At 38.7% G+C, this 15,924-nt stretch overlaps 1 long non-coding RNA gene across 1 annotated transcript; it reads right to left on the reverse strand.

Annotated features, from left to right (window-relative positions):
• Nucleotides 1-11,253: 11,253 nt before the first annotated feature.
• LOC117666090 (uncharacterized) lies at nt 11,254-13,521 on the reverse strand. The gene is made up of 3 exons (XR_004591608.3): nt 13,207-13,521; nt 12,356-12,547; nt 11,254-11,304 (listed from the first exon to the last, which is right to left on the reverse strand). It is a non-coding gene; the product is annotated as an uncharacterized LOC117666090 (long non-coding RNA).
• Between the last annotated feature and the right edge of the window lie 2,403 nt (nt 13,522-15,924).

Genomic DNA, 15,924 nt, shown 5'->3' on the forward strand with positions numbered 1-15,924 from the left:
ATTTTGGGATTATGCTAAATGCTATTTTAAGCAGTTATTTCAGATCACAGTGAGGTAATTTTTGGCACCTCAGTTAGTGTGGAACAATGCTTCTCAGCTATGACTATCCTTTCTATAGATATTGGGGTTGTAGTTCAGCAACAATGGCATGTCTGCTTTAAATTGACAACATATGGCATGTCTTAGATTACTCATCTCTGCATTAAATCTAAATTAAAACAATATGTCCCCCTTCCCCCATCTTCAGCTTCTGAGGTTCGGGATAATGGTAAGAAATAAAAGAAAAAACTGAGAAAGTCGTCTCTGCCCACATTTTTCTTACTTGATTTTATTTCTATATTACCTTTTGGCAACTACCGTGTTTCCCCGAAAATAAGACCCTGTTTTATATTTTTTTGAATCCTGAAATAAGTGCTTGGCCTTATTGCCATGCACTCAAAAGCCCAATTGGGCTTATTATCAGGGGATATCTTATTTCCCCTTATCAGGGGAAACAGGGTATATATTACAAACTATTCTAAAAATACGAGTTCCAGGTATATTAGTAAAAAAAGAAGCAGACATACTGCGAACTCTGGAACTTAAGATTTTAAAATTTTAAAAGAATTAAAATTTTATTTTACTAAGCTTTCGTCAACCATCTGCTGACATCGTCAGAGTATTAAGCTACCATTACAGAGATCTCTGCCTTTATATGCCATTAATCAATTTAGCCCTTGCGCGTGTAATATATACACACTTCTCTGATATCCATACTGATATCTATATATTTGAAAGAAGACTTTTCATTCATGACCTTATGCTTATTTTTTTAAAAAAATAAATTAAGACTGTGCATGAAAGGAATTTTAAAATCACTGGCTTTAGGAAACAATAACAAAAATAACAGCAAATAAAAAGGACAGTAGCAGAAAAGCAAAAGAGCGAAGAATTCCTGCCGGAGTTAAGTCTCTATTAGATCCTTTTCTTGAATAGCACAGCATTGTATTGGTGTAATTTGCCCCTTAGAATCAATATAGCAGCTACTCAAGAAATTGGTGAGCATCCACTTCTGGAAGAATGAACTTCATATTTTAACAGGGGTTGAGTGCCCTTTTGTATGACTTATAAGCCATGGCAGCCCCATTTTCTTTCAGCAGTTAGCCAAAGCAAACTATGCCTTCTGCCTTTTTACTGTGGTTAACCACTTTTTTTAATGTAATGTTGCTTGGCGGTGTTGAATAACACAAGGTCAGGAAAATTCCATTGGTTAAATTCATACCTGGCATGAAGATGAGTAATTAAACAAACAACAAAACTGATAACTGTTCTGATAAAACAGAACAAAGTAAAAGTCACCAGTGGCAGAAGCTGTCGGCCATCTCCAGGTACTTGTGAGACTGAATGTCTCTCTCTTGCAGCAAGATGATGCTGATGTCTCCAAGAGGACACCTTTGCAGGCAATGTCTGGAGATGACAAGAGAGGTAAAGAAAGAATGGCATCTCATTTGGAAATTCTGCCATGGGAAACCAATTACATGTTGGGAAGTAATTGCAAGGATGAGCACATTTGAAAGTGTACATGTAACATGTACCTGGAATCAGAGGTGGAAACCAGCAGGTTCTGACCAGTTCTGGAGAACCAGTAGCGGAAATTTTCAGTAGTTCAGAAAATCGGTAAATACCACCTCTGACTGGTCCCGCCCCCATCTATTCTCTACCTCCTGAGTCCCAGATGATTGGGAGGAAATGGGGATTTTGCAGTAACCTTCCCCTGGAGTGGGGTGGGAATGGAGATTTTACAGTATCCTTCCCCTGCCATGCCCACCAAGCCATACCCACCAAGCCATGCCACTCCCATCAAGCCATGCCCACAGAACCAGTAGTAAAAAAAATTGAATCTCACCACCGCCTGGAATGTATATTCTGCTCATAGAGACACCATCTGCATGCAGATACCCATCTGATTAGGCAAAGCTACAGGATTCTTACACTTTTCTTAACAAAGAGATAGTTGGGGAACTGAGTATCTATACACTTTGCTTTTCATTAGATATCTATCTCTCCAGTAGCCTGCAGGCTCCTTAGTTTTTCATGCTTCAATTAATAGAAGGATAGAAACGAGATTCAGAGAAATATAGAAGCAAAATCAGAAATAGATAAAGGACTGTAGAATACCAGTCATTTCTCTCACAGCTGAGATGAGGGTTTTATTCAGAACATTTGGATCTAAGCTCCACACAAAAATAGTGAATTGAATTATATGGTCTCTCTTTTTTTTTCCTTCTGTGTCCTGTGCTATATTAGTTAAGAATTGCATTGTGCAAATCCAAACAAGCCCCTTTCTCTGGATTTCTCAAAGGGAGTAAATACAATTTAAGGTAGACTATCAGCAGGGTTTCTTCAATACTGGATGCAATTCACCCGACCTAGTAATTGTGAGAGTTGGTGAACAACAATGTAATTATAGATTGGACCATTTTCTAAACAAGGGAGAGATGGAGACAAAAAATAACCCCCAGATGGGCAAATGAAAGAGGGTTGCAAATGTGTTGGGAAGTTGAATCTATACATGAATTTGTACTTGAAATCCTGTAGCTGTTGGAATTCTGTTGTTACAGCTTTATAACATTTCTACAATTTGACCTTGACTAATTGGTTCTAGGCCTTGCCTTACCAAATGAAGGCTAAGAGAAATTAAAACTCTTTCATAGCAAATCAACATTCTTCAAACTTGTTTCTATTAATCTCAAGCTTCAATCCTGCCCTTTACTTGCTGTTCTCAGTTGCCTGATGCTAGACAGATTTTCACCAAGCAGCTTATATACTGGTCATGCTTTTGAACTCATTTGAGGAAGCCCTAATTGGTATTTTTCCTATCTCTGCTTATGTTGAACTTTAGCCTTTCTGACATTCTCACTTTGAGAATTTTTTTTCTTGATGACCTCTTTTTTTACTTCTTATATTTTTTCTTTCTTTCCATATGCTTGTTTTAATCATCCACATCAGCTTCCCTTGAGCATCCTTGGTTTTTTTGCTCTTTGTCCAACTTCAAGTCAGCCTTGTATGAACTTCTTAGTTCCATTCACCTTCCTCTCTTATAAGAGACTGTGTGAGACTGAAGCCTGAACTGAGTTTTCTTCTAGCTTTTTCCAGCCTCAGATTATCATCACAATGTGGTTTATATTTTGGAGAGATCTCTTGACAAAGTGCTGGACAGTGTTTACCTTCTCCATTCTGTCACAGTTCCCAGTAAAATGTTCATGGATTTCTTATATAAACAATCACAGTAAACCACTCATTCCGGGACCATTTTAAATTTTGATGACATGAAAATGAAGATTTGCAACCAATCATCAAAGTTGCGACCATTGAATTGTCCCCGTGGTCATGTGATCACAATTCCGGTGCTTGACAATCATCATGCATTTATGTCAGATGAAGCTTCTTTTGATGCACATCCAAGAGATGACTTTGTGACTTTGTCACATGGGAAAACCAGCAGGAAAGGCAAGATGTTTCCTGTGTGATTCACTTAACAACTACAACTAGAACTGACATCATATCTTGGGTGCAATCACATGACATTTCACTTTGTAATCATATTTCCTAGTGGTGGAGCTGATGGTCCCAGCTGCCATCAGTAAATGAGGACTAACTGTACAAGGAGAAATATCAAATCTGGAACCTGCTAATTGCTATATCCTTCCTTTTAGTAAAATTATAAATATGATAGCATTTAAGTTTTGTCTTTGTATGATAGTAAACATAAGTAATCAGAAAGTGCAAACAGGAGAAAACCATCAAATGCATTATTAGACTGACTATGATATGGCTGAAACATTTAAGACTGAAGGAGAAACCCTACTTAGTAATCTACTACATTGTTTTACCTTGGCAAGTGTATTGTTTGTCACAGAATTGTAGAGTTAAAATGAGCATCTGGGACACTCTAGTCCAAATCTCTGCAGTTTGCAGGAATACCAATTAAGCCATCCATGAAAAATGTCATCCAGCCTCTTTTTAACAAAATCCAGAGATGGAGAACTCAATTTCCATAGGTAGATTGTTTAATGCAAATATCAATCAGAATAGATCTGGAAGGGACCTTGGAGGTCTTCTACTCCAACCCCCTGCTCAAACAGGAGATTCTATGCCATTTCAGACAAGTAGCTGTCCAGTCTCTTCTTTAAAAGTTCATGATGAAGCATCCACAACTTCTGAAGGCAAGCTGTTCCACTGGTTAATTGTCCTCACTCTTAGGAAGTGTCTCCTCAATGCCAGGTTGCTTCTCTCCTTGATTTGTTTCCATCCATTGTTTCTTGTCCTACTGTCTGGTGCTTTGGAAAATAAGTTGAGCTCCTCTTCTTTGTGGCAGCCCCTCAAATATTGGAATACTGCTATCATATCCTTCAGCATTGTTTTCCTTATGTATATTTAAACAAAATCTATCTAGCTGCATCATATGCCCATTATATCTGATCATAGTTTCAGTTGCCATGGAAAATAATTCTTGGCCATATTTTTCACAGCTTCCTTTTAAGTATTTGAATACAGAAATACAGGGCTTTACTAAGTCTTCTTTTCTTCATTCCAAGTTCCTTCAGCCTATCTTCATATGGCATTCTTCAAGTCCCTGAATTATTTTCATTGTCCTACTATGAATCCTTCACAACCTGTAATGTTCTTCTAGAGAAATTTTGGCTGGAGTTTTACATAGTATTCAGTCTCACTAGTGTCAAGGAATACAGGTAGTCCTCGACTTATGACCACAACAGAACCAGTGGTGAAATCCATTTTTTTTTACTACCGGTTCTGTGGGCATGGCTTGGTGGGCGTGGCTTGGTGGGCATGGCAGGGGAAGGATACTGCAAAATCCCCATTCCCACCCCACTCCTGGGGGAAGGATACTGCAAAATCCCCATTCCCACCCCACTCCTGGGGGAAGGATACTGCAAAATCCCAAATCCCTTCCCACTCCTGGGGGAAGGATACTGCAAAATCCCCATTCCCACCCCACTCCAGGGGAAGGATACTGCAAAATCCCCATTCCCTCCCCACTGCAGGGGAAGGATACTGAAAAATCCTCATTCCCACCCCACTCCAGGAGAAGGATACTGCAAAATCCCCATTCTGTCCATACTCCTGGGGGAAGGATACTGCAAAATCCCCATTCCCACTCCACTCCAGGGGAAGGATACTGCAAAATCCTGATTCCCTCCCCACTCCTGGGGGAAGAAGATTGCAAAATCTCCTTTCCCACCCCACTCTGGGGCCAGCCAGAGGTAGTATTTGCTGGTTCTCCAAACTACTCAAAATTTCCACTACCGGTTCTCCAGAATCTGTCAGAACCTGCTGGATTTCACCCCTGAACAGAACCCAAAATTTATATTGTTAAATGAGACATTTGTAAAGTGAGTTTTGCTCCATTTTACGACATTTCCTTGCCACAGTTGTTAGGTGAATCACTGTAGTTATTCAGTTTGTAACATAGTTGTTAAGTGAATTTGTCTTCCTCATTGACTTGCGACTTCCTCAGAAGGTCGCAAAAGGTGATCACATGATCCTGGGACGTTGCAACCGTCATAAATATGATCTAGTTGCCAAGTATCTGAATGTTGATCACTTGACCAACTTGACTTGAGGATGCTGCAATGATCGTAAGTGTGAAAAACGTCCATAAGTCAATTTCTTTGGTGCTGTTGTAACTTTGAAAGGTCACTAAGTGAACTGTTTTAAGATAAGGACTACCTCTAATGACTTCACATATCTTTCATAAGATGTTTCTAATGCAGTCCCAAACTATGTTATTCTTTCTAGAAGCTGTCTCACACTGTTGATGGTATTTAAATATTATTATCCTTTTTTAGTCTATGAATAATCTCAAAGTTGTATAAAAAGATGAGGTGATGAATTTATATGTTACCATCACTCTCATGCCACATCTCCATTATTTTTCACGTGGTATCCATATTTCTTGGGACGAGTGAGGAGAATGAATCTAGCCGTATTTAGCCCGTATTAGGCAATAAAGAGTGGGGAATATGGGGGGCAATCCCCCCCCACACCAAAGACTGATGAATGTGTGATCTTGTTCAGGTACATATCCTTAGGCTTAAATCAAAGATTTCATAGAAAAGGTCAGAAAAAGAGCTTAAGGAGCTTCCTCACCTACAGGAAACAAGGCAAAGGAGGTGAACACTCAAATGGCAGGATTAACAGCTCAGAGTAAGGGATATAGAAAGATATGAGAACATTTTTTGGGGGGTGAAAGTCAAAGTTTTGGATCAAAGAAAGGGCCTCCAGTGACATAAAGAAAAACTCAGAAATTCTGAATGCCACTCCAGTTCGCCTTTCAGAACAACCTGCCTTACAAAGAGAGGAAATATTACCTTTAATGAAAAGATTCTTCAAGACCCTTTAGAGTTCCAGTAACTTTTCAACCAGGGTTGCTTCTCTTGTAAAAACCATTGCAATAATAAAAATAAAAAATAGATATTGTTTGCTTTCCATTGTTTTTTTTATGTAAAAATGAAAGTTCGTAAAAATACATTTAAAAATAATTTCTTATGTTGCATCATGAAGAAAATGGACATTAAAACCACACTTTATTTAATTAAAGGATTGTTATGTATTTTTTTTCTCATTCCCTTAAGAACTTGGAACCAAAACTAAATAGACACTATTACTATACAGAGGGATGTGTGTGAGACTATAATATACAAATACAGGTAGTCCTTGACTTACAACAGTTCATTTAAGGCGATCAAACCAGTCAGTACTAGAGACAGTGGTGCCCCTGGTTCGCACCGGTTCTATAGAACCGGTAGTAAAACCGGCAGGAGGCTCCGCCCACCAACCCCGATGTCACCAAAGCACTTCTGCGCATGTGCAAAGAGCGCACGCGCACGCGCGAGAGCGAAGCATGCAGCCCTGCTGCAAACCGGTAGTAAAGTTAAGTAGAACCCACCCCTGCCTAGAGGAGATCAATCCTGACTGCTCTTTAGAAGACCAGATTCTGAAGATGAAACTCAAATACTTTGGCCACCTAATGAGAAGGAAGGACTCACTGGAGAAGAGCCTAATACTGGGAAAGATTAAGGGCAAAAGAAGAAAGGGATGACAGAGAATGAGGTGGCTGGATGGAGTCACTGAAGCAGTAGGCATGAGCTTAAATGGACTCCAGAGGATGGTAGAGGACAGGAAGGCCTGGAGGAATGTTTTCCATGGGGTTGCAATGGGTTGGACACGACTTCGCAACTAACAACAAAAAAAAAAAATGAAAAACAAAGTTACAACAGCATTGGAACAATTGATTTATAATCTTTTTTCACACTTACAATTGTTGCAGCATCCCCGTGGATACCTGATCAAAATTCAGACACTTAGCAACTGACACAAATTTATGACAGTTACTGTGTCCCTGGGGTCATGTGGACATCTTTTATGACCTTCTGACAAGCAAGAGCAATGGGGAAGTGTGATCCACTTAACAACCATGTTATTAACAATAACTACAATGATTCACTTAACAACTGTGGCAAAAAAAAACAACTCATAAAATGGGGCAAAACTCATTTAACAAATGTCTTACTTAGCAAAAGAAATTTTGGGCTCCTTGTGGTCATAACTCACTGATTACCTGTACTTTGATGAATAAAATGTAGTTTTTAAAGACAAACAATCACCAATAGCCTCCCACCGGCCAGTGCGCTCACACAGAGTGGGCCTCCTCAGGGTGCCGTCCGCCAGACAATGTCGGCTGGCGACCCCCAGGGGGAGAGCCTTCTCTGTGGTGGCGCCCACCCTCTGGAACAACCTCCCCCCAGAGTTACGGATAATAACAGACCTCCGGATTTTTCGTCGGGCCCTGAAAACCCATTTATTTCAACTAGCTGGGCTGGCTTGAGTCAAATTTTAAACTGATTTTAAATTGGAATTGTTTTAATTACGGCCAAAAGATTTAATTATTTTAATCAGTTTTTAGATTTTGTATGTTTTGTATGTATGTCTTGTTTTATTTTGGCTGTTCACCGCCCTGAGTCCTATATTGGAGAAGGGCAGTATAGAAATTTAAACAAACAAATAAATAAATAAATAATCAGAACAGAGCTGCAAGGGACCTTGGAGGTCTTCTAATCCAATCCTCTGCTCAAACAGGAGACCCTATATGATTTCAGGCAAGTGGCTGTCCAGTCTTTTCTTAAAAACCTCCAGTGATGAAGTGCCTACATCTTCTGAAGGCAAGCTATTCCATTGGTTAATTTTTCTCACTCCTTAATTCCAGGTTGTTTCTCTCTTTGATTAGTTTCCATCCATTGCTTCTTGTCTTGCCTTCTGGTGCTTTGGTAAATAAGTTGACCCTCTTCTCTTTGTGGCAGCCCTTCACTTTTATAATAAATTCTTGAGAACTTAACTGAAATAAATCTTTAGTAAATTATAGCCCATAAAAAGTTTTCAGTTGGCTCATCAAGCTCAAGTAAGTAATATAAAACTGAGTGGAATTTCATTTCTCATAGATGAGAGCTCACGTAGTTTCACTTCAGTGGATAACATTGTTTCTATGTATGTGTAGCAAACTGTACAAATAGAAGTACTTCACACCAAAACAAAGCATCTCATCAAGAAGGCCTCTAACTTCAGGGTGTAGCAGTACATATTTTATCTACAAGATGCTTCACTCTCTTCAGGTTAATCCACACCAACCTAATTTTGAGATGGATAGACTTTCTAACAATAATCAATGGTCTCTAATCCTGTGTGAAATCCTTTGTCTTTCTATTCCTTGAACTGATCACATTTGTTCTACATATTAAAACTGAAGAGAGCAAGATCTGGGAGAAGAAAGGAAGGTTAGGGGGTAGATATTATGTCCAACTTTTCTAATCTTCTTAAGTTTTAAATACAGATTTAAATTGATTGTGGTTTTCAATTTCTTTAGAATGTCTTGGAAAAAGCACCTTTGGGACAATTTCATTAGAAGTTGCCAAATTAGTGTGTGTGAGAGAGGGAGGGAGGGAGAGGGAGAGGGGGAGAGAGAGAGAGAGAGAGAGAGAATGTTCTAAAGATAAGACTAATTAATAAAGAATGGAGCAGAGCAGTACAGAATCATCATTGATTTAGTCATCTGACCATACCAAATGTAAAAAATCACTTTTCTGACCTTTTGGCTAAGATCTAATGTGCTGTAGTCATTAATAAAGACAAAACAGTGAGAATTGTAGAAACTGAGAAAGAATCCTGAAGTTGTTATATAGTCCAGGAGGTCTCATTGTTCTATAATCTAAAGGAGAATGAGAGGAAAGAAATGAAGAAAACAAAAGTAGAGTTAAAATGACTATATTCCTGTTTTAATCCTCTGGAAATCAAATAAGTAATTTGTATTAAATTAACAGCAGGATGGGAATAACACATTCGTACTGGTCAGTACATCTGAGAGAGAGAGAGAGATGGAAATAGCTGAAACTAAAGGTATTTTCTTGAAATGTTAAGTAGCTACACAGTATTCCTACCAGCAAATAGATTAAATAATATATCACTACTGCACACTTGATTATTATTAAATCAATATTCCAGTGAGAAATTCTCTTTAAATAGGGTTGTTCCATAAAGAAAGTCAGTGAAATTTGACCTAGAATATAGGTTTTCACAGCTACTATTTATTTTTGAAATGAGTTCCAGCTAATGTCATGTGAGACCATGACTATGTGCTGACGTTTCATTAGCCACATTGCCCAGTAGATCTGAAACTGGAGTTGGCAATAAGTGACAGGCTTTTATATATTGCCTGTGTTCAATGGAGCAGAATGCCCCCAACCAATTACCATCCACCAGTAGATGACAACTGATAACCTTTCTCCCTATTTAAATTATTTGGAAGTTTATCATTTTTAATTGCCTCTGGGGAAATACGACTAACAAACATTAACTTATTTCTATTGTCTCACATGATAATACCCTGGAATTATTTTGTTAAATTTGATCTGCATTTCCCATTCAACAATTGTGCCTAAAATTATATATGCACATGGAGGATTGTTTCTTTGGGAAAGTTGCGCATCAAATTTTATTTGGGGAAACCATACAAATTACATATCCTTGGTAAAATTCTGCACTAAAATTGCAAGATGCAATTTTTAAAAAACTTACATGCATCCAAAGCGCACAATATAAGGATACCTGAAGGTGGATGGAAATAAATGAGTGTTGAAAGAATGATCAGAACTTTTTCACAAGTGCTTCAAATAGTCTACTCCAATTTGGGCATTCCCCACACATATGAAATTCATCTTCTAGAATTCCCAGCTATCACAATCATTCTTGTATTTGCATAGCAGAAGTAAATTTTGGAAGCTGAGTCCCCCATATTGGAGAAGGTTGGACTAATAAGTGAATACTTGTGATATTGATACAGAATAGATACAGACTGATGTGCATATTAAGTATTCCAAACACTTGTAAAGGACTTTTATACATTCAATGTGATAAACAAGAGCAATTAAGAACTGGATATTTTATCATTGGGTCCTTTTCACTGCTTGAAAACATCTATTGCCGTGACGGCAAACCTAGGGCACATGTGCCAGAGGTGGCACACAGCGCCCTCTCTGATGGCATGCGAGCCATTGCCCCAGTTCATCTCCGTTGCGCATGCGTATGCCCCTCCCACTGGCCAGCTGGTTTTTGGGTCTTTGCTGTGCATGCGCAGCAGTGGGGCATGTGCGGTGGGGCATGTGCACATGTGTGGGAGCACGTGCATGTGTGGGGGCATGCGTGTATGCGCGGGGGCAGGGCACATGTAGGAGGCACATGTGCATGCATGGGAGGTGGGGCACATGCATGGGGGCTGGGTGCACATTGCATTTTGGGGGTTCGGGTGTGTGCGCGCTTTGGACACTCAGTCCGGAAAAGGTTAGCCATCGCTGATCTATTGCCTTGAGGTAAAGAAAAGAATTATGTGATATTTTCAAAATGTAATAGGGTGTTTTTTCCTCCAGAATTAGTTAACAAAGTAAAATTGCAAGATGCCCAAGTGCTCATTCAGTAATGGAAGAAATAAAAGCTTTATATCAAAATCAATTTCATTTTGTTTTGCAGGACCAATGAACACAAGCAGTGAATATATGTATAATATAAAAGTATACACTAATTCTATTTTTTTTTAAAAAAAATTTCCAGAAACTTATCTCAGATATGCATTACAGATGAGCCATTCTTTTGCCTCAGGTGCTTAATGGCTCCTATGGGTTTCCAGAAGATGCTTAGAGATTTTCTCAAAGGCCTCACTGGCAGCCACAGTGAAAAATACCGCAGCAAATTAGACACCTTAAACAACAAAGGACTAATATGACCAAACATGTGGCAGTAAGAATGGTAAAGTACATATGACATTCAGAGGCAGATATTCAACGGCAGTGTTTAAAACTACTGGATCCTATTCTCCAGCTAAGTGAGAAGATTGGCTGCTTACCATTGTAATTCATTTTCATAACAGTTAAGAGAATAAAATTATACATTTTCAGTCAAAAAAAATTTTTTTTTAATTTGATTTATATGCCGCCCTTCTCCGGAGACTCAGGGTGGCTTACAGTGCGTTAAGCAATAGCCTTCATACTTTTGTATATTTTATACAAAGTCAGCTTATTGCCCCCACAAACTGGGTCCTCAATTTACCTACCTTAGAAAGGATGGAAGGCTGAGTCAACCTTGAGCCTGGCAAGATTTGAACTTACTGTAATTGCAGACAGCTGGTGTTAAATTGCAGTGCCTTGTCTGCAGAGCTATCCAGGCTCTGGATAACTTGACTGAAGTTATCTGGCAGCATTCTGCCTGATATTTTGTTGTGGAGTCTGAATAATCTCAGAAGAGTCTTAGTCTTAATTCTGAATATAGTTGAAATCCCCCAGAGGTGCAAGATAGCAATCTGGGAGTCCCTGGGACTTATAGCTTTGTTGAACCAGGGAGCTGTGACCAAAGGTAGGTCTGTGCTGTCACAGAAAATGCTTGCCTCGTGGGTTCTGTCAGGTGGCACACTTTCATAGACAGAACCCACAATATACCCATTCTGCCAGGCTAATGGAATGGCTAGAGATAATTGAGAAGTGGTCCTTTAGCTAACCAACCTTTTCTTTGAGTGGGGGAGGTAGCCATTTTTGCCCTTGTTATTTCATATCTATTGCATCTGCTTTACATGAAGCTACCCTTGAGGACCATTGGAAGTTGATTTAGCATGCAGAAGTCAAAGTATAGTATATCTTGGGTTGTTCACATCACACTTCTACTATAGGAGCCACAGCTAGCTTTTGGGTAAAATTCAAGGTGCTGGGTTATTTTTAAAGCCTTACATGGCTTAAGTCCAAGCTATTTTTAAATTCACCTGCTCTGAGTAGTATGAGATCAGGAAAAGAAGGGTGTTGAAGATTCATTTCCCAAATGGATCCTCTCCAGGGTCCCTGCTGTTAAGACTTCTCCATGATTCTTCTCTCTTCTGGAATATTATCTCCCAGATATAAGATGTTTCTTCTCTATTGAATTTCTGAAGAGTCTTGAACCTTATTCCTTCAGGTTCCTTTGGAAATGAGATACATAATACATAAAAGGTTAAATAAAAGTATGGATCTCATGCAAATAAAAACATACTATTAATTAAGATATCTTTTTCAATCTTTCATGTGAGCCTGGAAATTGATTCTTTAATGAATCAATTAATAAATCAATTAATTCTTTAATGAATTAAATAATTAAAGCAATAGCATCTTTAATATGATTCTTAAAAGAAACACACTTTCTCTTAGGTTTCCATGGAAGTCTGGAAAAAATATGCTTCTTATTTAATGAATAGCACAGAAGTGTTTTGTTCATATAGGATCCAAACTACTCCCAAATAATGTTCAAAGATTGATTGTTGGTTGATTGATTGACTGACTGTATTCTATCAAAGCAATGTCAGCTCTTAGTGACCACGTAGATAGATTTTCTCAAAGCAGGTGCACACTTACATCCAGTTTTAACATAAACACTTTATTTATCATCTTGTTAAAATGCTACAGTCAGCTTTTTGTTTTCCAGATCTTCTTAACTATATCTCTGTGATATTTACTTTCAGCTCTGTATATCCTGGCAAAACAGACTGAGGCAGCAGTTTGTTTCGAGTGCTGAATAATTGGTTCTAACTTTTCAAAGAATAGGTAATTCAGCAGTAACTTAAACAGAAAGTATGTACTGTACCTTGAGCTTCAATAATTGCTTATGTCTAATTCATTCCAAGCCTGAAAATTTTCCAGGAGAATCAGTTATCAAAGAATAAGTTTAATTTTGTGTACAAGGAAACTGATTCTCATTTCAGCCAAGTCACTGGTGTTTTCATTGCACACAACATAAAATGTTGAAAAATATATGTATTTATCATACTATCTTAATAAAAGTTAAAGGAACCGAAATACCCTATTTTTCACTCTATAAAATGTACCGGAACATAAAACTCATCTAGGTTTCGAGGAGGAAAAATAAAATAAATCTGGAGTGCCATCTCACTGTGCATATGGAGTGCTGAATATGGAGCAACAGTGTAGTGAGGGCAGGAGGCGGAGCCTGAGAGGACCACAGATAGGTGTCCTCTCATGTGCCAGCTCTGCCTATTGACTACTGCACTCTGCCACAGCCCGGCTGTGATATTCGCTCCATAAGACGCACAGACATTTGCACCCACTTTTGGGGATAAAAAGTGCATCTTATGGAAGGAAAAATACGGTACTTCATTTTATTGGGTTCAAAAATGTTCTTCTATGGAAAACAAACCTAACTGACTGATCCTTCAAATCAATGTCTCAGCTTAAGCTTTTAAATCTGTGGGGATGGGGTGGGGTGGGGAGTGTCTGGAGATAGCCCACCAACAGAAAGGAAAAAGGAGGAAAATTGTATGGAAATATGTGCCTATCCATCAAAAAAGTTATTTTAATACACCCAGCAGATTTGGCTGCTTACAAGAAACTGATGCTGCTTTATAAACAGTGATATGAAAGGGCTGTGAGGATACACTGCATCAGAAATAAGATATTCCTTGTGTGTGATATTCTTTGTTAATTAGATATAGAGATGTGCAAATTACTTGGATTCAGTTCTATTTACTGCCAGTCCCAATAGAAGTGCCTCTGTTAATATTCTAAGCTGGCAGTTTTCTAAGTTCAGCAATTTGGCATTCATCCACCTATTCTCTTTGGGCAACTCACATTCTTCTTTGAAAACAAAAGTAAATGTTTCATTATCCAAAGCTCTATTTTCCACCAGCTTTTCCAAAGAAATTCAGAGAGCTTAAACACATCGCAAGAAAATCACAGACTGCTGTTTACCTGGAAGTCTTGATGGTTCCAGTGGAACGAGACTTCTGTAAAGAAGAAAGTTTCTGTTTTCACAAATAGAGTTGTAACTGCCTCCTGTTTCAAAAGGCCAAATTCTCTGCTTTTCACTGGAAGGGCAAATGCTGGTTTTGTGTGACAAGGCTCACTTTGCTTTACTTCATGTGACCTTTCCAAGCTGCTCAACAACCGGAATATATTTCACAGGGCTTTGATGGCCTTCTATCAATGCGAAAGACACTCCTGCCATCGCTTCTGTTAAAGCAAAGCAGTTGCAATAAGGGGATTGTAATGGAAAGTTGTCTGGATTCCAGGGACGAAGGGAGTGCATTACGGAAGAACAAAAAAGATACCTTGCAGTTTAGATAGTTTGTGTGGGAGAAAGAATGCTAAAATGGCTCTTCCTTTATAATCCCCCGAGTATACTTTTTATGGTGCCAGTAGTCTGCTTTATTTTGCCAATATTTCTGCCTATAGGAACAATAAAAGAAACTGTTTAGAAGAATCGCATTTCTCCATTTTTGGAGCCTCACAGGGATCTAAATACGTGAGTCCTTACTTTTTCAGGAACAACCACCACTAGTCCAGGTAGGTATCAACTGTTGCTCTGTGTTAGTCTAGAAAGCAGGTTTCTGGAATGAAGTACTCAATGACTATTTCAGCTTCAATCACAACAATACACGAGCAAATAAACTCAAGGTAAACTGCTCCAAACTCGATTGCAGAAAATATGACTTCAGCAACAGAGTGGTCAATGCCTGGAATGCACTACCTGACTCTGTGGTTTCGTCCCCAAACCCTCAAAACTTTAATTTTAAACTGTCCACCATTGGCCTCATCTCATTCCTAAGAGGTCTGTAAGGGGCCTGCATAAGTGCACCAGCGTGCCTACCGTCCCTGTCCTAATATTCCTTTTTACTCTTACTCTTTTCATGTATTCAAATTATGTTTATAGTTCTATCTGTTATCTTATATATGTTTGACAAATAAACAAAGAGTGGGAGAATGTAATTCCTTAAATCACCCCTTGGGGGGAAAAAATAGCTTCTCAAAGGCAACGGTTGCAAGGGCATGTTATATCAGCAAGGTCATCACCAAGGAAAATAGAACAAGCATGTCAGAGTTTTGCAGTACTGTGGCAATTCCATTTTTAACTCCTTCATTACTTTGTAGCATAGGCCCAGACTACTTGTTTCTCCAGCTGTTCTCTAGATTGGCCCAATGAGACTTTTAATAAAAGTAATCTTTTCATCCTTCCCCCTTTTTTTTCAGTGTGGAGAATTCCTATCCTCTTTTAGAAACTTCCTCATTTTCACTCTAATCACTTTAAGGTATAGCATTATTCTCTATATTCATCTGTTTCTTTTTCTGTATTTCTATAGTGCTTAACAATAGGAGACAGATCTCTAGAGTCTCTAAGACCCTCTTCTTTTGGACTTATTTTTCCACTTTACCTTAATTCCTAAACCTTTTCCCTTCCCCTCATCCTATTTGCCCCCTAACTAGTCATTTTCAGACAAATCTTGCGCTTTATGGTCATAGTCAGTGGTGGGATTCAGCCAGTTCGCACCACTTTGGGAGAACCGGTTGT

The sequence above is a fragment of the Pantherophis guttatus genome, chromosome 1 (genome assembly GCF_059756535.1).
Source record: "Pantherophis guttatus breed Tessera chromosome 1, ASM5975653v1, whole genome shotgun sequence".
NCBI classification, from domain to species: domain Eukaryota; kingdom Metazoa; phylum Chordata; class Lepidosauria; order Squamata; family Colubridae; genus Pantherophis; species Pantherophis guttatus.